Source organism: Patagioenas fasciata, chromosome 12 (genome assembly GCF_037038585.1).
Source record: "Patagioenas fasciata isolate bPatFas1 chromosome 12, bPatFas1.hap1, whole genome shotgun sequence".
NCBI lineage: Eukaryota > Metazoa > Chordata > Aves > Columbiformes > Columbidae > Patagioenas > Patagioenas fasciata.
In genome coordinates, this window is record NC_092531.1 from 14,233,171 (window position 1) to 14,256,471 (window position 23,301).

The window sequence follows — 23,301 nt, forward strand, 5'->3', positions numbered from 1 at the left end:
GGTGCAGGAACCTGCAAGAGGGCACAGCATTGAATGGGCAGCAGCCCCTAGAGCCCCCCTGTAGCCTTCAAAATCCACTTTTTTACTGTTCCTGACACAATTTTACCACCTGCAGCCTCATGCTGCAAAGCAAAGTGGCTGCTGCTCTCTGCCCACAGGACAGAGCATCCCTGGCCTTCCCTCACCATTGAGCCTGGACCGTGTCCTGCAGCAGCTGCCCTGGGATGAATCAGAGTCATTTGGGTTGGAAAAGCCCCTCAAGACCATCAAGTCCAACCGTTCCCCAACCCTGGCACTACCCCATGTCCCTGAGAACCTCATCTCCGTATCTGTTCAACCCCTCCAGGGATGGTGACTCCACCACTGCCCTGGGCAGCCTGTTCCAATGCCCGACAGCCCTTTGGGGAAGAAGTTGTTCCCCAGATCCAACCTCAACCTCCCCTGGTGCAACTTGAGGCCATTTCCTCTGCTCCTGGGGAGCAGAACCCGACCCCAGCCCCGGCTCCAAGCTCCTTTCAGGCAGTTCAGAGATCAGAAGGTCTCCCCTCAGCTCCTGTTCTCCAGCTGAACCCCCCAGGTCCCTCAGCTGCTCCCATCACACTTGTGCTCCAGCCCCTTCCCCAGCTCCGTTCCCTTTTCTCAACTCACTCCAGCACCTCAAGGGCTTTCTTGGCATATGAGGGGCCCGAAACTGACCCCCAGATTCGAGGTTTGGCCTCCCCAGTGCCCAGCACAGAGGGACGATGAAGCTGTTTGAGCCACTCCCTGCCTGGACCCCGTGTGAGACTCTAGGTTGTGTTTATGGACCCAAATTACCAAGCATCAGCACACAGGTTGATATTAATAAGAGCGAATGCATTTGCCAGGCTGTTCTGCAGCCTCTGCAGTTCGTCTGTTGGGTTAACCAGGTACATTAGGTGCTTTAATCACCCATTGCACACCCCAGTGTATTTTAGTGTTCCCTTGGAGAGGCTGAGCTGCTTGTTACATCTCCACCTCAATCCCAGGAGCTCTCCAGCTTTTCTGAGTTCTGTTTTATGGACTGAACTGTTCCCAAACCCTTTCAGCTCCCAGCGGCAGGAGGTGCCGCTCCACTGTCAAGAGGGGTGGCAGCAGCAAAATGCTCTGGGATTCCCTTTGCAAATAAAAATGGAGCAGGGAGGTGGGAAACTTTGAACTCTGGAGGCACTTGGGTGTCTCTCCCCTTCCTTCTCCTCTGCTGCTGCTTCTTGGCCCCATCCCTTCGGTCCCTGCATCCCCGTCCCCCTTCTCATCTCCACGTCTCCGAATTTCCCACGATTCTGTCAGCAGCTTTGCCAAGACAGTCCAAAATTACCGCCAACTCTCATTATCTCGGGAAATGAAGAGAAAAATCAATGAGCCTTTTTACAAGGGAACGAGCCTGTGCTGTGTTTCCCCAACTCCCTTTGCTTTACCTGCTCAAACAGCTCCTGTGGGACGTAAATCAGGGGTCTCAGCAGAGGGACACAGTGTTCCCAGGGAGAACGGGCAGGATAGAGCAATTCTGGGCAAAACAGCTGCAAACAAGGCTCAAACTTCCGCTCGCACACGGGGAGGTCAATCCTGATCCCCGTCCTGCTTCACATCAGGTTTAATTTATCATCTTCTCCTGTTTTACCATCACACCCAGTTTTGTCACCAGGTCTGTTGCTGCAGCCCGGTTGTGCCGGTGATACATAATATTTAAAATGTAGCTGATTGCAGCTGCTGGATGTTATTCTTTTAATTTCCTTCATTTTATATTTCTTGCGCTGTTAAGCAGCGTAACCTTGGGAAGCTCTCACTGCCAAACCCAAAGGCCTCGTGTTCACCTGGCGCTTCCATCTCTATTTACCGGCCGCCAGGAACACATGGGGAAGTGTCTTTTCCATACTGCCACCTTTATTCCTCGCTGAACAAACCCGACTTGTGCGGCACTAAGCTGCGACTAAATTGGGGAGGAGGTTGCCATGGGGATGTCAGAACCAGAAACCAGGTAGTAAAACATTTCTGCTTTACTCCGGCTGGTGTCACAGCTGCTCCAGGCACAAAACAAGCAGGGAGATGGTTTGTACGCTAAGCGGCAGAATTTCGCTTCCTTGCCAGAGCCTGAGGGACCTTTTCCCTCCAGAGTCGGTATCACGATGGAAAAATATGGGGAAATTCAAAATTCACCAGGCAAAAAAGTGTAAAATATAAATCATCTTCAAGTGTGTGCTGGATCCTACAGACACAAATCCCTTTATCCTCATATTTCACCTATACAACCACAGTGTAAATATCTAAAATAAAAGAGCTCAAATTTGCTAATATGGCTCAACAAGTTGTGATCAGGCTGCTACAAAAAGAACATAATAAATTATAAAAAGATATCAGACATTGCGCAGGGTAGGATGTGGATTACTTACTCCCATTGGAGTAGGGGGAGGTACCAGCACAAGTCAGTTTTATTGCAGTTCTTGTCTTCAATTCCTCATATAAGTTTAGGAAAATAAGCAGGGGGAGTCAAGCTCTCAAAAAACCCCTTGTTTTCTCTGCCAGCAGAGATTGCCCTCTTGGAGACAACCACAAACCCAGAATTTCTGCCTGGCACAGGAATGTGTTATATGAAGGTGAGCTAAGCCACATGAGTTAAAGGCAAGGACCAGTCCCACAAAAGCCTAGAGTGGAGCCCAGTGCGGTCTGTTTCCCTTTAAATCACTAATTACAGCTACTTTCTAGAATCTAATTAAACATCTGTAGAACTTTACAGGATGGTGTCTCAACTGCCTGTCACTCCAGGACCAAAATCAAATGTACCAACACATTTAATGTTCTGAGAATGAACAAAACACCCAGGGATGAGCAGATAAAACCTGGGCAGGCAGGAGCGAGGCTCAAACCCGCTTAATGAAGAGGCCGTAATTAGTGCAGATGAGGAATGTCCCTATGATGCTGCTGAGCAAGAATTTAGGTGAGAAGTGACTCAGTCACTCAATCGAAGGCAGCATCCACGGATGGGGCAACGTCCCCACAACACAAATTTTAATGCCCCAAACCAGGAGTTTGCTAAAAAGAGCCCAACTTTTAGTATTTATCAGAAATCTCCATTTCCAAACAAGCCCGGTTTTTACAGGATCCGCCTCATGATTTCAGGGTGTTTGGTAATTCTGGGAATACTCTGAAATTCTTCAGCCTAATCCCAGGGGCATGTTTGATTGTAGTATTAAAAACTGCACTTCGGCAGCACCTTTTGAGAGGAAAATGGAGAAAATCTATCAGTGTATTCGCTCAATGCTGAGTTTCAGGTAAAGACAGACGAAAAAGAAATATGCATAGACACGGGAAAAATAAAATATTTACAAATTTAGAATTAGATTTGAGAAACTAATATCCTTTAAATGGAGAGTAATTTTTAGATATATTAAGTCCTATCAAAAAATTTCTGAGGAAACAAAATCTAAATAATTGCTCACCGGGACAATTTAGTGTTTGTTTCATGGTAAAAATATGCACAAATCATCACAATTGAAGTGCTGTGCTATATTGCTTTTCTCAGAACTAAGTTAAACGTACTTTATCCCTTTATGATTCCACAAACCATAGTCTATAATGTAAATTTACATGCTCCAACTAAGCACAATTCACATAAAATTACAACTGGACAATATGTATCAATCTAAAGAATCTTCCTCAAAATATTTTATTTCCTTTAAAAAAAACAAAACCAAACAAGCTGATCTTGTATTTATCAACTCTCGGAGTATTTGTTCTATGGCACAAATTTATGCATATATTAACAATTTATGCAATTATTACCTACAAACATTTAAGTCTGCTCAGATTTATACAAACGTTTCTACAAGGCAGAAAAGTTAAAGATGTTTAAATTATATGAAGAGTGGCAAAAAATGACAATGCTTTGAAGGACACCCTACTACAACATTAACACTTACACTCACCTGAAGTCAATTGTTTGATAACGCTTTTATTCTCGTTTTCTGAAGCCCTTCGGTTTGCTGTGGATGCCAATCTAGATGATTTAGCCTTAAATGACGGTACCAGAGCCACGTCCCCTTTTAAATATTCACACCGAGTCAGCCCTGATAAAGCTTTTCATGTCAAATTAATTAAAAAAAAAAAAAAGATTTAATGGAGCCAATTGAGGAGCATCTGGTTGCGACATTTCCATCATTACCTGGTTATTTCTGAAGGACTTGGAAAGTGGCTTATGGGTCCTCGCCTAAGCCCTCTGCAAACCAGCAGCGAGCACGTGGCTCCTCAGATGCATAAAATCAATTTATTCACCGCGGAGGTTGTTTCCATTCCTGCATCCAAACCCCGCGAACTCACAAGTGACTCCTTCCTCGGGTCCTGCAGAAATTCTTACAAACCATTTATTCCCGTCGACGGGCACGAGTCCAAGCACGTTACAGCCACAAACCTCTGCCACAAGTTGTGCTCCCGCATAATAGAGGCGGTGTGCTTGCTATAAAATACCTCTCTTCACCAAAACACACGTATATATCAGCCTATATGGATACGAGCAGGAGAAAATAAAGCGCCTGTTCTGAAAGAACGTGACTCTCCAAAAATCCTGCACTTGAAATAAACCCTGTGGTTCAGAATATTCACTGTTTGTTATTTTCCTGCCTCAGAGCTGCAGCGACCCACTGAAGGGACAGGAATTATTAACTTCCGACAAGAAACATCAATAATAATAACAATAACAATAATAATAATAATAATAATAATAATAATAATAATAATAATAATAAATCATAAATGAAAAATCAAAGCTGTCAACAATTTAAATAAACCACATACTGAAAATTCATTTGTTTCTAATTAAGAATTTACGCAGCTACTCCACACAATCAAAAAGCCCATTTGTTTCTGTACAGTTCTAAGTGGAAAAGCAGAAAAATTCATTGCGATTGCTCCTCCCAGAGCAGACAAACGAGATTCTCAATTCCTTATCCCAGCTGCTCCCAAACTTTCCCTCACCAGGTCAGTTCTGACCCCACTGGCTTCAGTTTCCACCCCCCTTACCAAGCTTCTCCATATTTATAAAACTGCCCCACAACAGTCAGGACCAAAACTCTGTTGCTTCCTGGGATGTTTTTTGCTCTCTCCACAAAGTATTTTTATTTATTTTACCACTTATATTTGCATCCATTAAAGGTCAATGGTTTAAAGCTTTTAATTTTCATCATGCAGAAGAAAAACATGTTTTAAGGAAACATTTTTAACTAATATGCCCAATTTATGAAATAATGACTAAAATGGAAATTTAGAAATATATTTTAAAATTAAATATAAAATAAAATTGTTTTATTTTTCTGGTATTAAAATATCAAGAATGTGCACATTGTACTTCTCTGAATACAAGTCTTGTATCATAGTATGAACCCCTTTTTGATGGAAAAAGCACTGAAGTACATAATGGGTACTGAACTAAGACATTCAAGTGAATATATTGAGTTTAAAAACATCTTTATGTTTAAAAAAATCAAAAAACTCCTCCCATTTTCAGCTTTTAAACCATGCAGAAGACTACATTTCAAGAAAGAACAATATTTGACAGAAGCCTTCTAAGCATTTAACCAGAACCAAAAGAAAAGCCAAATAAACAGTAAGAAAACAGCAGCAGTCTAGAGCTCAAAAAATCTGGCAACGAGCAGCAGAAAAATGTAAATATCGCATGGTGCTATTTTTAAGTAGGAACATATTTTCAAATGATGAAATTTAAGTTGGAATATGTCCATACACACACACAAAAAAGGAGAAATTGTGGGAGCAAATTTATTATTGTGCCATTAGCGTAGAACATCAAGTGCATTGTAAAAATGTGAGTGACTGGAGTCGTCATCTCTTACCTGCACATGTGAAACAGTAAAATCTGGGAAAAACACTGAGCATTACTCTTTATTTTCCAACTTACCATTGCCACATAACACATCTAAGTAAAAGCAGTTAAGAATGATGAATGTTAATTACTGGGATAAATACAGTTATATCTGGTTTGGATGGCTGACAAAACTGAAAATCGATCCTTTAAACCTCAAAGAAAGACAATTACAATATTTCAAAGAGTAGTATTTAACTATTTTTATAGTCTTTCCACCATTCTTAAAAGCTGGAATATTTTTCTCAACATAACTATCAACATATATATTTAATTGATGACAAAATCATCAAGTACATTAATCCAAGATCTTATTTTCCTGATTTCAGTTTCTCTCCCAGACTGAGTGGCCAGAGGGATAGAGAGGGAGATGCAGTTTGTTTAACACTCTCTCCATAACGTGTCCATCATTCCCAAGGTGACTTTGTCTACAGCTCGATGTTCCACCTTCTTAGCCTTGTGCAATGTTTTCATCATTTTGCTGGTAGGTTCTGGGTTGATATTTAACATTCTTTTTTTAAAAACCATTCTTCCAAGATTTCACTAAATCCATTTACTAACTGTTCAAGAATCTTATTTTCATTTTTTGCAGCAGCAGTTTGAAATACTAAGACCAGCTCTTTTTGCGCAGTTGTCAGCTGAGTAGACTCATAAACACATAAAATACAGAAATATCTGGGTTGGAGTGTCAAAACTGATGGTGGTGGAGATGGAGGAGGTTTTCTTGTCATCATGACATTTTCTAGGTTTTTTTTTTCTTTTTATCATGTTTCCTGTAGACTTTTAACCAAAGAGAGTCAATAGTAGCATGAACAGCATGGTCACGGTGGAATGTGGAGCTGCTCTGTCCTGCATGGACACGTTTTGCATTATGTCCTGTAGAACGTCCATGAGGCTCTTCAAGGTTTCCCCTTTAGTTACTTCTGTCCTAGAGAGAGTTGAGATGCTGCAAAAGAGTATTAAATGGTTTTTAAGTTGTGCATTCATGCAAATATCAGAGGTACATTTGCCATGCTCACCATGCAGTCCTATCGCAAATACACAAACTTCAGTACAAACGCACTTTTGCTAGAATATTAATAATTATCATCTTCATCTTTACAGAAAACCCATTAGTTTTGCCATACTAGATGGCGGCCCTGCTTTCTTGAACGGATGAATAACGCAGTGGATCCTCCAGTTCACTCTGTCTCTGCAGTGAAATGGAGCTCTTTTCCACCCCGCTCTTGAAAGCTGCAGTTTTTATGCCCTAAAGAGCATGGGGAATGTGCATGGGACACCTTCCCTAAGAGTTTTTTGGTTTGAAGAAGGTCCTTAATGCTTAATGTGCAGCTGAACTGCAGAGCTTTGCTGTGCAAAAGTTCTTACCATGGACTGTAGCACCGACCGTGGCTGCAGCTGAAATCCCCGGAGATGAGAATGGATGAGGTGCCATCATCTGTCAAACACAACAACTTCAGTCACATCGGGACTTCCCACTCATCAAAGTGATAATATCCATCCCCGTATCAGCGCTCCAAATTTTTTAGGTTCAAATTAAGACAAGCTACTGTAAAAAACTTGGGCGGAAGGAGACAACCTTAATCAAAACATGCCAAGAGAGGCCTGGAAACTCAAAGCTACTATTTTTAGTAAAGAAGCAAACGAACCAGGCCAAGAAGAAAAACCCCAGTATATTCATGAATATATTCTTGACAATACTCACAACTCATAAATTTGCCTCTCCTCTAGATGCACTACGTGGGGGAGAAGATAGGTTTTCAAGTTTAAAAATGTCAAAATCCAACTTGCAAATGAATGCTTTCAACTGAACAATTTAATTTAGACTTTGCTTTCCTGCCTTTTTTATTGGAAAAAGATTACAGGAGGTAGATCCTAAATATCTACCTAGTCTGTGTGCTGAAATGCAAGAAATATATGTACGAACTTCAACAGGTGCAAAAATTTGAATATGAATTAATGTCCATTCAGGCCTAAAAGCTTCATATAAGGTCAGTGGGCATACATGTATATAGTCTATTATCTTATCATTAGACTTAGTATTTTGTAACAGTATGGCACAACTAAGAAAGCTCAACTTCTGAAGATTATCATAAAACTACAAGAACTACCGTGCATTCTTTAAAATTACTTTAAAATTTACTTGCATCCTGGAAGCAGCAAAGTTTCTCTACCCAGAGTGATTCTGAAATACTGAACCAAGTCTGTCACCACTAACAATTAAAATAAAATGTCATAGAATTCACAGCATGTCACAAACTTCTGAAAAAACATGGAAACCACATTGTTCCATTTGAAAAACATGAAATGAGAAAAGAATGTTATGGTTATTGTTACTACATCATCATTAAAATCCCAGCATTGGAATAGTGTGACACAGCACTATCACTTGGTAAAATTAATCCTCTTCATTAGGAATAAGTGCCTTCATGAAAGGTTCCACCTTGTGGATTTTAAAATTAAATTCATGCAAGTCTTTCCATACTGGGAACATATTAGGATTCCTTTTTGCCTCCCTTGAAATTGCTCCCATAAAAAGCTTTCTAATAGTTTGAAGAGCAGAAGAATTCGGCTTATTGTATACACAGTAGTACCACAACAGCGGTTCATTAATAAGAAATAAACACATCCATGTTCCGAAATCCCCTTGCTAAAATTATCTTTAGGTGTTTCACGTGCCTGAAATTATGCTGCAATGCAAAAAAAAAAAAAAATTTTTAGAAACATAATCAGTCACTCAGCACAAACACAAACAACGTGATCTCAATTTGATACACAGGCTTGAATTTGCTGTTCTCTGGACTTTATAATCTTCTGCTCTGAATAGAAGTTGCCATGTCATAAGCTGTTCTGGGATAGCAGAGCTGCACAGCTTTATTGTACAAGAACAGAAGAGAGTGGTGCTTTTTACAGCCATGAGTTCTCTGAAACTTGGATGGATTGGTTTTGGAAACACAGGTTCCCTTCCAAAGATGGAATTTGATTCAGAGGATCAGAACCTCTAAAAAAAAAGAGAAAATGAATTATTTCCCCATGTAACATCTTAATAATTATATCATATTGAAGCATCCTATCTTGTGGCTCAATGCAGTCTAACCACTCCCAATTGTAGATAATACGACATCTCCTTTCCCTACATGATCCTTCAGGTACGTATTTCAAAGCATCCAAATGTTCACAAAAGCTCAGAGGTTTATTTTGGTGGGATTGACTTCCACTGTCCATGATCAGCTCATCCTAATTCCAGAGCGAGTGAGAAATAAAGCTGGTCACAATTTGCCTGTGTGACACCGCACGAGTACAGAAAATCTGAGTGGTCCCTCCTGAGCAATACAAAAAAGCAGCTTTGGGAAAAATACATGAAAGGCAATATAAAAATGAGATTTGATCTCTCCTGCTCGATAAAGGAGCTCTGCAAGTTTCCACCTCAGCTATTAAATGATTTACACGGCAGAACAGGACTGGACCGCGTTTGTCCAGCCGCTTCGACAATGTGATGGGTACAATGGCCATGGCACTATCCAGGTAATTTAAAAACTGCACCTCAGCAAGGCTCCAAAATTAAAAAGAGACGCAAAGGGAAAAATGTCAAAGGCAATATTGAACCTTGAAGCTTAACAGTAAGGCTGTCTTACAGTAAGTGCTCAACATAAAATACTTCAAATTATTTCCTATGTTTTTCTGAGAGACAGATAACGTAAAATAATAAGAATGTCACAGTTGAAACCTTTATGGTTAATCAGGAAGCAATATCTAGGAAACAGCGCTGCAAACAAAACTAACTGCTATAAAATCAAATTAAAATGTTACACAAACATTTATTTGCTAAAAAGGGTGTGTAATTTTTTTGCTGAAAGAACGCAAATAAACTTCTGGCTCTCTCATGTCTTTCGTGAGGCTTTGCAATACCTCAACATGTACATAATAAATAAGACTCTGTAACTTTTTCAGCTAAAGCTGTATTTAAAGAACAGCATCCACACAAGAAATCACATTTGGAGCAAGGCTGAAACCACAAAAGAAAATAAATGTGACCTTTGATGACAGAACACTTTCCTCACATGATCAGTTCTGTAACAAGTGAGGTTTTACAAAAACTTTCATGCAGCGCTTCCAATAGCATGAATTGTTCTAATTTCATAATTTAGATGAACAATCTTAATGACTAAAAATTAACCTGAGAACAGGGAAAAAAGAATTACAGCTTCAATCCTATTCAAGCAATGGGAGAACCTGAAAATCTAAAGGATCCCAAAGGGTTTAACAGTGAAGGAAATATACCGATTAATCCATTTTGTCTGTGGAATTACAAGAAAAAAACCACCCCCAAAGCCACACCGTAATCCAGCAGATGGAAAACCTCTCTGGTTCCTACACTGCGATTTGTCATCCCTGAAGGACAGATATGAATTGGAAAGAGAGGAAGAGGATCAGGACTGTCAAGAAAGTATTGATTTGTGCTCAGCTGTCTTCTCTAACGTTTCCTCCTGAGCTCTGTAGAGCAGCAAAAGTTGCAGGAGCAAAGGGCTATGGGCTGTGCTGGACACTGCGGGCTCACCACAAACACCCTCCACCCCCCAAAATGGTGGCTGCCAGCCCAAAAAGATGCTGACGGACTGAACACCGTTAGCTGGGGACTCCAAGGCACAGCTATCATACGTACGGCCTGTAAAGAAAACAAGGTATTTCTCCTCCTCTAGATCAACAGAACACATTTATAAATGCTACCATTGAGTAAAGTGCCAACTGAACAGAAATATTGTAACTTGAGTGGCATGTTTAGGTGCCTTCTGCTCTTTCCAAATGTTCCTTATCTCTTACACAGCTGCAGCCCTACAACTTTTCTATGATCCTGTGAATTTCTACCCCACTGGCAACAGTATATGGAAGCAAGGAGAGGTTTCAGGTAATAGATGCCCTTGAACAGGTTTATCTTGCGTTGCAGTACGAACAGTGTTTTAACAGCCTACTCAGGTACAAGTTAGCGGAGACAACATACAAGTTTTATTAATATACAGGAGGCAAAGCCGAGTATTGGTTTTATTTCTGTACCATTTCCTATAATGGCTACACATTTAAAATATATGTTCTGTAAAAAAGCACACAGAAGACTCTGTGAAAAAGCCATAGATTTACTCTGTAGTTCACTGAATCTCTGAGTAAAAATGTAAAGTTTTTTGGCCTTCTCTAACAAGTCATTGCTCAGCAAACGATCAAAGAGAAAAAGGTGATTTACGCAGCACGACTAATACAAGTGAGGGCTTCCCGCAGGCACTCGTACAATTAACCACCGGACAGGGTCCTCCGTACAAACAGAAATATCAAATCTCTTCTGTGCCTGCTGCTTTCAAAGGTTAAAAAGTGATGTGAGCTCAAAGTGGAATAAATTCACGAGCTTTCCCCAGGCTGGTAACTGCGGTCACAGACACGTTCCGCCTCCTCGACAGCACGAAGAGGACTCTGGATCTATTTACTGTTTCCATTAACAATAATGCACTACTACTAAGCAAACACCTGTGCTTTGGGGCATAACCAAATGCATGCTTTCAGTGAATCAAATGACAAGCTTTGAAACGAGAGAAGAATTTGAAGAAACAAGTAGAAATTGTAATGAAGAAAATGAAATTTTAAAGCACCATCAGTCACAGGAGATGATGCCTATGGGGAGGAGATGGGTCAGTCACTCATCACTTTGTGCTCGGCTTCGCTTGGTGGCAGAAAAGCTCAACTATTCGCTCCAGATTGTGCTCTGAGTGCTGCAGAAGGGCTATTTCGGCTCCCTGCTTCCCTAAATACGTGAACATGATGTTCCTCTGGGCCCCTCGTGATGTGATGGAGTAACAACCCTTAACCTATAACTGACAGGACATAAATAAACTTTCATAAGCACACAGAAGCTACATGGCTTCTAGGCACTTACAAGCACCTTTTAAAAAGGAGTTTTAGGAAATATCGAAAAGAATATATCTAACATCACTAGCATGACAGTCCCTTTAAAATTTATTTTGGTATTCAGCATTTTAATTTCAGGAGTAATTGTGTATAGGATCATGGAATCGTTTTCTATGATTCTGTACACAATTTCTGTCCAAACATATGTGGCTAAGCAGGTCAGCACCTCCGTTATGGATAATTCTAAAGCTTCCTATCTGTTTTTACATGCTTTTCACTACTAATAAGGCACAGCACAAGCCAGGATGGGGAAGTAAACAGGCACATGAACTCAGGACCAGCTACTTGATAAATCAGTGACCACGGTCCCTTTGCTTGGGTCCTGCATTGCCCTCCAGAAAACATCAGACCTGTGGGGTATGGGGTAAAAAAAGGGGGAAAAAAACCCAACCCAGTACCCCCTGCCCCACACAGGGGGATGGGAAACAGATTGACAAGGACCCATGGCAATGTTAGTTGGTTACACTGTGATTTACTTCTCTCTCGATTGTAAGCATGTTAAAAGAATCAAATGATGTTGCCCGTCATTAGCTACTGCTTTTAAAGTGATTGTTCTAGTTAACATTTCCTTTAGGAAATAAGAGGGTGAATTAGAGGTGGCTGCAACCTCTATCAAATTGAGAATGATTTAGTGCAGCATTAATCCAGCTCTTAGCCCTTATCCACAGGCTAAGGAAAAGCCTGAAAGAATTTTCCACTGAAAAGGGATAGTAAGAAGAGTCCGGGATTGCTTGTTCCTACCATTGCTAGCAATATTCCCCTGGTTAAACAAGATAATGCATCTAAAATGGTTAAACAAGATAATGGTACTGAATAGTTACATAAGATAAGGCATCTGAAATATCAGGAATAAATTCCTTGTCACTTAAACATGTGTCAGAGGAAAAGGTGTTAAAATTAAGCTTTCTACTTGACAGTACCAGCAAGTTTGGTCCAGAGGAGTGAGCACATCAAAGGAACGGCTGTTCACGGGCAGCGATGGCTGCAGCGCAGTCCTGCCACAGAGAACACCAGGCTGGCCTTGCCTAAGGAAAAATAGATGGTGAGCATTTATATTTAAAGAACAGTGGGAATAAAATATGGGAGACATTAGCAGCAACTGACAAGAGAAAGAAAAAAGGCAGTCTCTGGGTACTGGAAAAGATGTAATCGGCACTGAAACCTGGCTGTGCCGGAGCAGGGACTGAACGCTCGGCTTCTCCCACTGCGCAGCTATTTCTGGGCTTGGAAAGAAATCCTCTAGAGGGAGTCAGAAAATTGTTTAAAGGCTTTTTTTTCTCCCTTTCAGTCTGATACTATCAAAAAGCCAAGGGACCATGAGCCATTCCACAATGAAAAATAGTAATTAAAGAACTTCACTTCATTAAATGAGGAATATTTAGAGCAGAGCAGAGGCAAAAGGCTCGTAAAGCAAACAGAAACATTTACACACAGAGAGGAGGAGGCACTGGTGCAGCAAACTGCCAAACGCAGGGGAATTTGCCTCTCCGGGGAACTTCAGAGACAGACGTTTTCAGCTGGCAAAGAGATTTTTGGCAATAAAATCCAAGCCAGAAGTGCCAGAGCCCAGCGAGGGTGTGGAGGCACGGGTCGGCCGGCCAAGGTCACAGCTGGCGCATCAGCCACCACATACAGAGGTAAATATTTAATTAGATGGCAGTATGGCCAACACAGCATCATTGCTTGTTTATACAAGTATTTTACATAATTTTAAATGTAAAGTGAATTTAGCTGTTGTATATCACTAGGGGAAATGCAGTCTTGTTTTTTTTCCAAAAAAAGTTATGAACAATTTCATTATATCCAGAATTTATTATCCACAGTTTGAGAGGACACTTCTAACCTATTTCAAGATTTATGGTAGTGATTTCAATAGCATTTTGTAGCTGTTTATGTATGTGAGTAGTCTCACAAAAATCAATGGAAATGAATGTGTGAAAATGTGATTTCTGTTCCAGGAAAACACTAGATTTTTTTGGTTTTGTTTTTGAAAAAAAAAAAAAAAAGAAAAAAAAAAGAAAAAAGTGTGAACTGGGATAAAAAGTTGATATTGCAAAACTAACAAAATGGAAAACACATGGGAAAAGGAAAGTTTTCTTTCAGAGTTTCAAAACAAGTTTACCAGAACATTTCTTTCACTTTGATGTTTGTATTTCAAACAGAGGAGAAAAGACTGGGCCAGCCAGCAGCGGCCCCAGTGTCAGCGGGTGGCCCTGTACTGGGAGCAGGGGACACAACTATCACATCCCCCCAAGCACCCGCGCAGTAAATTCTGAACATCGGCACCACACCCAGAGGGAAAGAAACGCTTCAGAGTCAGCTGGGACCAAACAGCAATTCCGGTACCTGGCTGGAACTGCTGAAAAGAGAACCACCTCAAAATATTGAAAATAATAACAGCTGAAGTCTGAAAGTCAAGCAAGACCATTTACACTATCAAATGTAAAATGAGGTGGGAAAGGCAAACCAAAATACACTTTCAATTTTTGAAGATTTTACATTTTCCCCCTGCAAACATTACTGAAACAAACATACTAATTTTAAAAAACAGATGCTTTGATAGGAAGTTCTATCCAAATGTTTGTGCCCATTCCAGTCTAGTCCCTAAAGTGAATCACTGAGAATTTGATCCTGGGAGGCTCCTCTCCCAGCAAAGCAGTTGGAGTGGAGATGACATCTGCTCCAGACAAGACTGGACTTTTTACTGCATTCCTCTCAAAGTAAAATTTCTTTTTGTGGAGAGAGCTGGCAGCTCAGGCTCTGGCCTGCCTTTCTGTTCAGTTCAAATACAGAAATGTAGGCTCATCCCTGGAAAACGCATCTCGGAGATGGATCGGGGCTGACACAGCTGTCGGTGGCAGCGGCAGACAAGTAGAGTAGTTTTCCCAAAGGCTGGAGATGGCAGCGCTTGCACAGGGCTTGTAGAGCTGGGAAACAGAAGGAAAAGGCTAATTTTGATATTTAATTCTGGGAACATCACACCAGGGGCTGCAGGTTGTCACATTACTTCAGCATGCAGAGAGAAGCAAGCAGAGGGATGGGGCTCTTGCAGCAGGACCACCATTCTGCTGCTCCCCATCAGCATCCAGAGAACCTCATTCTGATCTTTTTTTACTATGGTATATTTGAAATAATTCATGGATTGCTGCTAAGCACGCTGCTTCCTTGAAATCTACGGTTCCCTATTCCCCTCAAACAAATAGCCCCAAAACAACCAACCAACAACAACAAAAAAAAACACACCAGAAAACCAAACCCCTCAAAAACAAAAACATCCCCCCAGAAAAAAAAAAAAGAAAAAAGAAAAAAAAAGAAAATATACACCCACTTTTTACTAAAGTATCTTGTTCCAAGTCCCCAGTGTCTTCTTGTTTAAGAAAAAAGATATTATGATGCATCAACATCCCTGGAGGGGTTGAAAAGACACGGAGATGAGGTTCTCAGGGACATGGGGTAGTGCCAGGGCTGGGGGAATGGTTGGATTCAGTGCTCTTGAGGGTCTCTTCCAACTGAAATGATTCTGAGATTCTAGGAGCTTACAAAACACATCCCACCTCTGTAATACTGTATAATTAGCAAAAGGAAAGGTTTGTCTGTGCACAGATTTTGTACCAATATGACTACACTTGTTTGGAAACAAATACAGTTAATTCATAAAACGTGCTAGTATCAGTGTAATTATATTAGTATAAACTTACTGATATAGTTCATGAAATCACTTAACTACTCTGCTTAAATGCATGCATAATTGTGCTTAAACCAGCTCTAAATTTGACAAGCATATGCCTGACATTTTTAAAGTGCTAGTAAAGAGTATGTTCAAATGAACCCCTTGGAGATCACAAATCTATATTAGGAATATGAGATAACAGGAACACAGAGATGGCAATAAGTTCCAGAAAAATACATTCAGCCAAACAATTTGCTTATACTCAGAAATTTCTTACAGCTGTGCTTGCCATTTGGTGTTACGAAGTGTTCTGTGCTGATAAACAGAAGAATTTTTAGAAAACAACAGGTATTTAGAAGCACTTGGGATTTTACTGGGACCCCAAGGGCTGTTCCCCCCGCCAGACCCTCCACTGGTTTGTTTTTCCTGACCAAAAAATTCATTTTCTTGTTTTTGCTCCCAGCTACCTGACAATGCTGGTAACTGCTACTAACAAAGCTACTGATGTCTCCAAATTCCTGGCTAATCTACACCAAAGGAACAATGGCACAAAATGGCACAAAATAAGAGCCTGCTTTGGCCAAAACAGAGCTCAAAAGTGGAAGAATGGAATAAAAGTTCCATAAAGCGTGACAGAAGAGAGGACAGAGAAAACGTCAGTACCTGTCATTGCTAACAAAGCCAAGGTTTTCCTGAATAACACGTTGGAGTCAGACTGTTAAAAAAAAAAATAAAAAGGAAGTGTCATCTCCACACAAGAAAACACTTGTGTTTCAGGATTGTTGGTGTGTGTGTGTGTTTGTTAAACTTACTGTGAGGGTGGTCAGACACTGTAGCACGCTGCTGAGAGAGAAGTCTCCAAACCTGACGTGACACAATTCTGGACAACCTGCAGCAGCTGACCCTGCTTTAGTTGGACTAGTTGATCTGAGGAGGTCCTTTCCAAATTAAATGATTCTGCAATGAGTCCCATTGCGGAGTTTTGTGGAATTCGGAAATTCCACTGGGAAAAAAAAAAAAAAAGGAGAAACAATCTCAAAGCATTATCAAGTTCCTGTGCATTACTCAGACAAAAATAACCCAGGGGGGACAAACACCTCCTGGTCAGCAGTGCTGGCTCCATTAGAAAAGCCCTAGTGATTTATCTGTCAATATCGAATTGGCTGGATCTGGCCTTGCTGCTGGAGAGGCGGCAGGAGTGAATGCACGTAAATGTTGTGGAGCCACAAAGCAACGTCTGTGACAGAGAAAAAATTGTTCTAGACATCCTCAGCTTCTCTTATTGCAGACCTACAGCACTACCCCGGCAGGGTCAGCTGGCTGATTCCCAAACTAGCATTTGTTTCTCCATTAAAAAATAAAAACAAAAAAACCACCACCAACAAAAAAAGCAGCACGTTCTTCCCCATCAGCCCCTTTCTCAGTGTCACTGCGTCCTGATCTACTGCCCATCTTTACACATGGCCGCAGCTGCTGGCCTGAACTCGCCAGCGTGAGGAACGTGGTGCAGATGCACATCTCTCCAGTTGTGCCAGGGGAGGTTGAGGTTGGATCTTGGGAACAACTTCTTCCCCAAAGGGCTGTCTGGCATTGGAACAGGCTGCCCAGGGCAGTGGTGGAGTCACCATCCCTGGAGGGGTTGAACAGATGCGGAGATGAGGTTCTCAGAGACATGGGGCAGTACCAGGGGTGGGGGAACAGTTGGACTTGATGATCTTAAAGGTCTTTTCCAACCAAAATTACTTCATTATTTTCTTCCTCTTTGCTGAGGCCCATCTCTACTTTGGGGTGGGGTAATATCAAGAAAAGTTACAGTATAAAACCAGAAGCACCACCGGGCTTGCTCAGTTTGAGGTGAAGTCCCAAGTTTCAATTACCCCTGATGCAATTCATCCAACACCAACACAGGAATTGCCAGCACACATGGGACATCTCCACCACAGCCACGAGTCCCTGCTTCTCAATGTCACTGGGCTCTTTGGCTACAGCATTACTTAAAACAGCTTAATCATCACGTACCAGTATACCACAGGCTCTCTGAACAGTGACTGAAATGCAAAATGCTTAATGCAAATGCTGAGACCGGTTTCAACTGTGGATGCAATCGAGGAACTCCTGAATAGGTTGGTTGATTTTTTTATTATTTTTTTTTAAACATGGTACCTTTAGGAATGAGGATCTTAAATACTGGGAAGTCTTTGGACAACACAAACAGCCTATAAACCAGGCACACACAGGTACAGGGAAAGTCGGTCTGCTCAAAAATATTCCAAATGGATTCATTTGGGGGAAATAAAGGTTGTTTGTTTGCTTGGTGGGTTGGGTTGGTTTGAAGTTTCTTTACATACCCTAAGACCAGAAGGGGAAGTGTAACTAGCTACATTTTGTTTAAAAAGGAATAAATAAATAAATAAATAAATAAATAAATAAATCCTGCCTGCTGAGATCTTCTATTGGATGCTGAAGTTTCCTCTCCCGTGGGGGACGCGTAGTCAGAATCTGAGAGAGATGGCAGCAAAATCCGCTTTGCAAAGGAAATTGCTTTACTACAGGTGTCTTAAAATTATCTGGTTTCTATTAATGTTCATTAACTCAAATACCTGGGGAGAAGTAATGTTGGCTGAGATTTCAAATCCTCGCCTTTCCAAGCAAGGGCTTCCAAAGCCGACAGCCTCATCCATCTCTGGGTTATCTACAGTCTCCCAACAGGAAAACAAATGTAAGCCAGTTTTCTGAAAAGACAGAGATAATTTCTCGTCCATCCTGTTTTTTTAGGCATCATGGAAAATATTTTTTTTAAATGACATTACAAACCACTTCTCACCATTCTGCTCTATGCTACAAGCAGGAATAGCAGCTTTTTGAGAAACATTCATAGAAATAATAAATCACAAAGGAATGAAAGAACTGGAAATAAAAGAAACCATGAAGAAAAACATTATAGAAGGAACAAAAAACCTCCCAAGTTTCCTACTTACCTGATTTCCCAGCCACAAGTTGTCATTGCTCCCCAACCCCCCAATCCCAAGGTCTGCATCTTAACCAGCTGAAAGCTATTAAATAGTCAGAGAATTAGCTTTGGACCCATGTGTATATTAGAACATCTGAAGGGAAATTAGGCAAATAATCACTTTCTATTCAGAAGCCTAACTCAATTTTAATATTAGAAGAGTGCTACTTACTTCCAGTCCCACCAGTTTTCCCAGAATCTCCACCCCATTAAACCTGCTTGGCGAGATATTGACTGACAACACATTTCCCCAATGAAATGCAAGTTAAGAATCACTTGATCATCAGCATTCTTTCGCAGACTGCTCCTGAGAGCATTTTGCAGCCTGCTAACGAGTTGAGGAGCTGATTAATGTTTCCTTAGGTATTACATATGCCCGATCTATACTGGTAACCCCTTTTTGGGGACATGTGGCTGCAAAGTCCCACCTGGAGAACTCAATGTTCCACACAGATTACTCAATCCCTCGTTCCTTCTTTTCATTGCTGTTTAAGTGCTCCGGCAGGTCAATTCTGTCAGTCTGTAATCTTTTGCATCTGCCAAAGATCAGTATCGATGGAATAGTAAACTTCACAGAAGGTGATTCTAAATAGCATTATTTTTGGGTTTTCTCACAATAACATTACAAAATAGCCAAGACAGTTATTTCTGCTGAGGAACAACACATCTGCAAATCATGGGACACTGGCAAAAAGAAATGTCAATACAAAAGCCTTAGGAATATATTTATATGAAATCATGTTACATTTAAAGACAGCCAGAAATGCCCTTTTTTAATGCAAACTTCATAGAATATTAATCCCTCCTGGTCTGAACTTGTGTACACTAAGGATTTCACCTTATTAATTACTTCCACTTCTTGAAATCAAGTACAGCTAGCAAAGTGTATGCTGTGCTGTGGGTGCATAGTCCCCAGGCAAAAGACAAAATAAAGTCTGCTATGGGATATGTGTTTATTAAATGCATGAAAGATTAACAAACTCTGTTTCTAGAAATCCAGAGATGTCAAATTCCAGAGCCAGAAACATAAGACCCTAGAAACTGCAATGGATATGGCCAGAAAAATGTTAATACTAACAAAGTGCTGCTATAACACATTTTTTGTTGGGCAACAAGTTAAAAGCACTTTAACACAGATGACATTCACCAGACAGTCACAGTCACTGCACAAAGAGAAGACTATTCTGTTGTTTTTGGAATATCTGACTACGTATATTAGGCAATGGTTTCATTCCAGTGCTAAGTTACAGCCACACGACACCAAGTCACACACACCTCGGAGCAAAAAGAAATGGGGAGGTTAAAACCACTGTGGCACTTCACGGCTGTTGTCTGAAAAACAGGCTGCATAGGTACTTTTATGCTCCTGTCCCTCCTGTATTGTGGACATTTTGGGGTTGAGTTCAGATATTTCTGGGGAGTGCAACATTGCCCTATGGTTATAAAGTGCATTTGTGACAGAAGAAGAAGAAAATATATAAAATATTCAAGTAGTATCTCCCTTAGCTTAAGTTCACTTCCTACCCATAGCTCTGAGTTCCACCCGAGTTTCCCTTGTGTTCAGAGATGTTAAGACACACTGTATTTACAGAAGGAAGGTGGAAAGCTGGAACAAGCTGGAAATTAAATCGAGAGGAAGATATTTTGCTGGTTTCTGTGAAAACCAGAAGCTGGTGAGCCACTGTCTGAGTGGAATGAAAAGCCATATTTAGGACTCACTCCTAGCTAGTAAATAATACATCAGAATCCCTCCATGTTGCCTCACAGAATAAAACACAAATGTGACATGTTTATGTCATTGTACTGTCCTTGTACTAACACTTTTTTGGGTACTAGAACTTACCTTTAGTAACTTGTAAGCAGAGATGTATCTTCAAATATATATGACCACATGTATCACAGTGTTCTAGAAGTTCACGAACACACTCATCAACACAAACCAACTCATTTGACTCCTCATTTGTAAAATCGCTAATCACGAACTTGCGTGTGAATCAGATATGCCCAGTAAAACCAGTATAGCTCATATGCATCCCCAAAAGCTCAATTTGCATGGACGGCCATTGCATACACACAGATCCGTCTGGCACACAGCACTGCATACCTGTATGTGCTCCCTCAGCCCTGCTGTATTTTCAGAATCTGATCATATAAGTCTACCTATTCCCTCAGATGAACACCTTTTTTAATACGCACACACTTTCATGCTGGCTGGCATTCTTCTGTTTTCTGATGCCTGTAGTAAGACGCCCATAACTGCCTACTGGATTTTTTTTTATCCATTTTCACACAAAATAATTTGAGTTCTGAATGCCTGACTGACCTGTGGAACTGCCTTGGAAAAAAACAGGGGGTGGCCACAGAATTGCCACATACAGAAACGATATTTGGAAACGCAATTCTACTTGTTTTGCCCATACTACAGTGATTTCTAGAACTCTCAGTTACCAGGACTTAAAACATTAATAAGCCACAAATATCCATTTCCTCTGGCTTTCCACTTGTGAGGCTGAGATAGGAAAGCAAATATTTAAGGAACAATGACAGAGAGAGTACATTTTTAAGATTACTCTAAAAACAGTAGATGTACAAAAATGAACAAGGTTATACCATTTTATATTTTCCACAAAGAAGCTATTCACAAAGTATGGAGGAAAGAAGAAGAATGTATTTTATTCCTCCCCTCATGGGGCTTTAAAATATACACATCGCAAGCTCTGGGAATTTTCAAGAGGAGTAATGTGGCACATAAGCAGCAGTAACATGCAGAGCCTCAGAATATTTCCCGAGCTCATCTCCAAGCAGACGCTGCAGCGTAAAGATTGTGCTTTGAGCTTCCCGCACAAGACGCACAGAACACTGAGGCGTTATCTGAAAAGTCTGACCCTGCAACAAATGACATTGGGGAAGAAAGCTAAATTATCAAAACTTTGTTTCAGCATCGGATACTCAACAAGGTGTTTCGTGCATCTGACTTAACCAGCTGCCAGCTAAGCAAACTGTTTCTGACGCTGTTTGTCCAACACTGAACTCACAAGAGGGTGAACTGTGAATATTCTGTGAAGCTCTTTTGATTAAATCACTTAATATTTTTGTAATAGCATTTCTTCAAAGGAAAAGTGCTTCCATTTACCCAAATGTAAATGTTGCTTAAACAGAAATGGGAATACATGATCTGTATGAAGAAAAATAAACAAACATATAGGACCTAGCCAGCCTCCCTCTTTTTGAAGTCTTTTTATGCTTAGGAGATGACAAACCCTTTTAGAATATTCAATATTTAATATCCACCACTTAGTCCTAGGTTTTGCTTCTGTCATATTTGAAAGAAAACAAAATGCCATTTTCCAAGGCCTAGAGCAGGAGCACTGCACTCAATATTAATCACTATCCATAAGAAGAAATCCCTCCTCTCTTTTTCTATCCAGATCTTCTCTGTCACCTCTGGCTTTTCTTTTTTGCTTTTTCCTGGGCTGAGAATCCTTGTCAGTTTTTGCTGGCTCCAGTATCGGCACAGTTTGCTCCTCACCCACCTCAGCACCCTGGGATGTGTGGATGGGAAGAACGGATTTCAGCCTCTTGGCCAGTTGACTCCCTCTTCAAAGTACCATCTGATAGTCTTACTTTTCTTCATGTTATCTCTAAGGTTCAAGATTCAGCAACAAAAGCCAGATCCCTCGCATTCCAAGTGACAATCAGGATGAAACACAGCAGAAAAGTTAGTAAAAATATAATTGTTCTCAATAGCAAAGAACAAGTCCAGAGAAGAACAGCTAAGATTGTCTTCGTAACAGATCTCATCAAATATGGGCACTACACAAAAAAATGAAGCATGAAAAAGGATAAAAATTCCTCCCTCTACATACCCAAGGGATAAATATCAGAGAGGCGATAGCGTTTGATCTAAGAAATATCGTGACTACAGGGATACAGCCAAAGCACCATGAAAAAATCAGACGGCTTATATCCACCAGAGGCCTTTGAACAGCCTCAGCATCTTTTCCAGTTCTGTTTCCAGTTCAAGGCCACTCAACTTCCTTGTGTTGATCACACGTCCCTCTAGGAAGAGTTTTTCATTGACATATTGACCATCCAGACCGAGACCCTAACTGAGGGGAAAAACTACAGCTGCTTATTACTGCCACTTCCATCACAAATACTGGACAGAAAGAACAAGCTGAATAACTCCACAGAAAATAATCTAATGGCTGCAAAGAAATTACAAGGTGAAAATGGGTCAATGGTGTTTATTTATTTTGACAGCAGCACTGCACTTTATGGGGATCAAAGAAAAATGTAACGCAGGTCTCAGCTGCATGCAGCACCCAGCCTTGGAATGCTGTGCCTTGAAGAGGTGAACCTGACACAGAGTATATACAGAGAGCCAGCAAGAACCAGCAGATGTTCAGCAAACAGCCTACAAGGAAAGGCTGAAGAAAAACAGGAGGATGGTCTGATAAATGTACAAAGTCTGTAAGAACCTTTCTAAAGTGTTGAAAAAAAAAAACCCACAAACCCCCCAAAAAAACAGACACACACACAAAAAACACACAACAAAAACCCCCCAAAACCAACCAAACCCACAAAAGCACAAATAAAAATAGGCACACACAAACACCCAAACCCTGTTTTTTTTTTCCCCTGTTCCTGATCTCTATGAGAAGAAATGAGCTTACACTGCAGGAAGGAAGAGTCAGGTTAGACATTACAACTAGCAAGGACAGCATACTCATGAGTCAATGTTTGATTATTTCATATTCTGTCATTATTTGTTTGTTTTGC

General features: G+C 40.8%; 1 long non-coding RNA gene across 1 annotated transcript; it reads right to left on the minus strand.

The window, feature by feature from the left end:
• Positions 1 to 5,331: 5,331 nt before the first annotated feature.
• On the minus strand, positions 5,332 to 16,146 carry LOC136107055 (uncharacterized). The gene is made up of 3 exons (XR_011741042.1): positions 15,168 to 16,146; positions 7,256 to 14,766; positions 5,332 to 6,833 (listed from the first exon to the last, which is right to left on the minus strand). It is a non-coding gene; the product is annotated as an uncharacterized lncRNA (long non-coding RNA).
• Between the last annotated feature and the right edge of the window lie 7,155 nt (positions 16,147 to 23,301).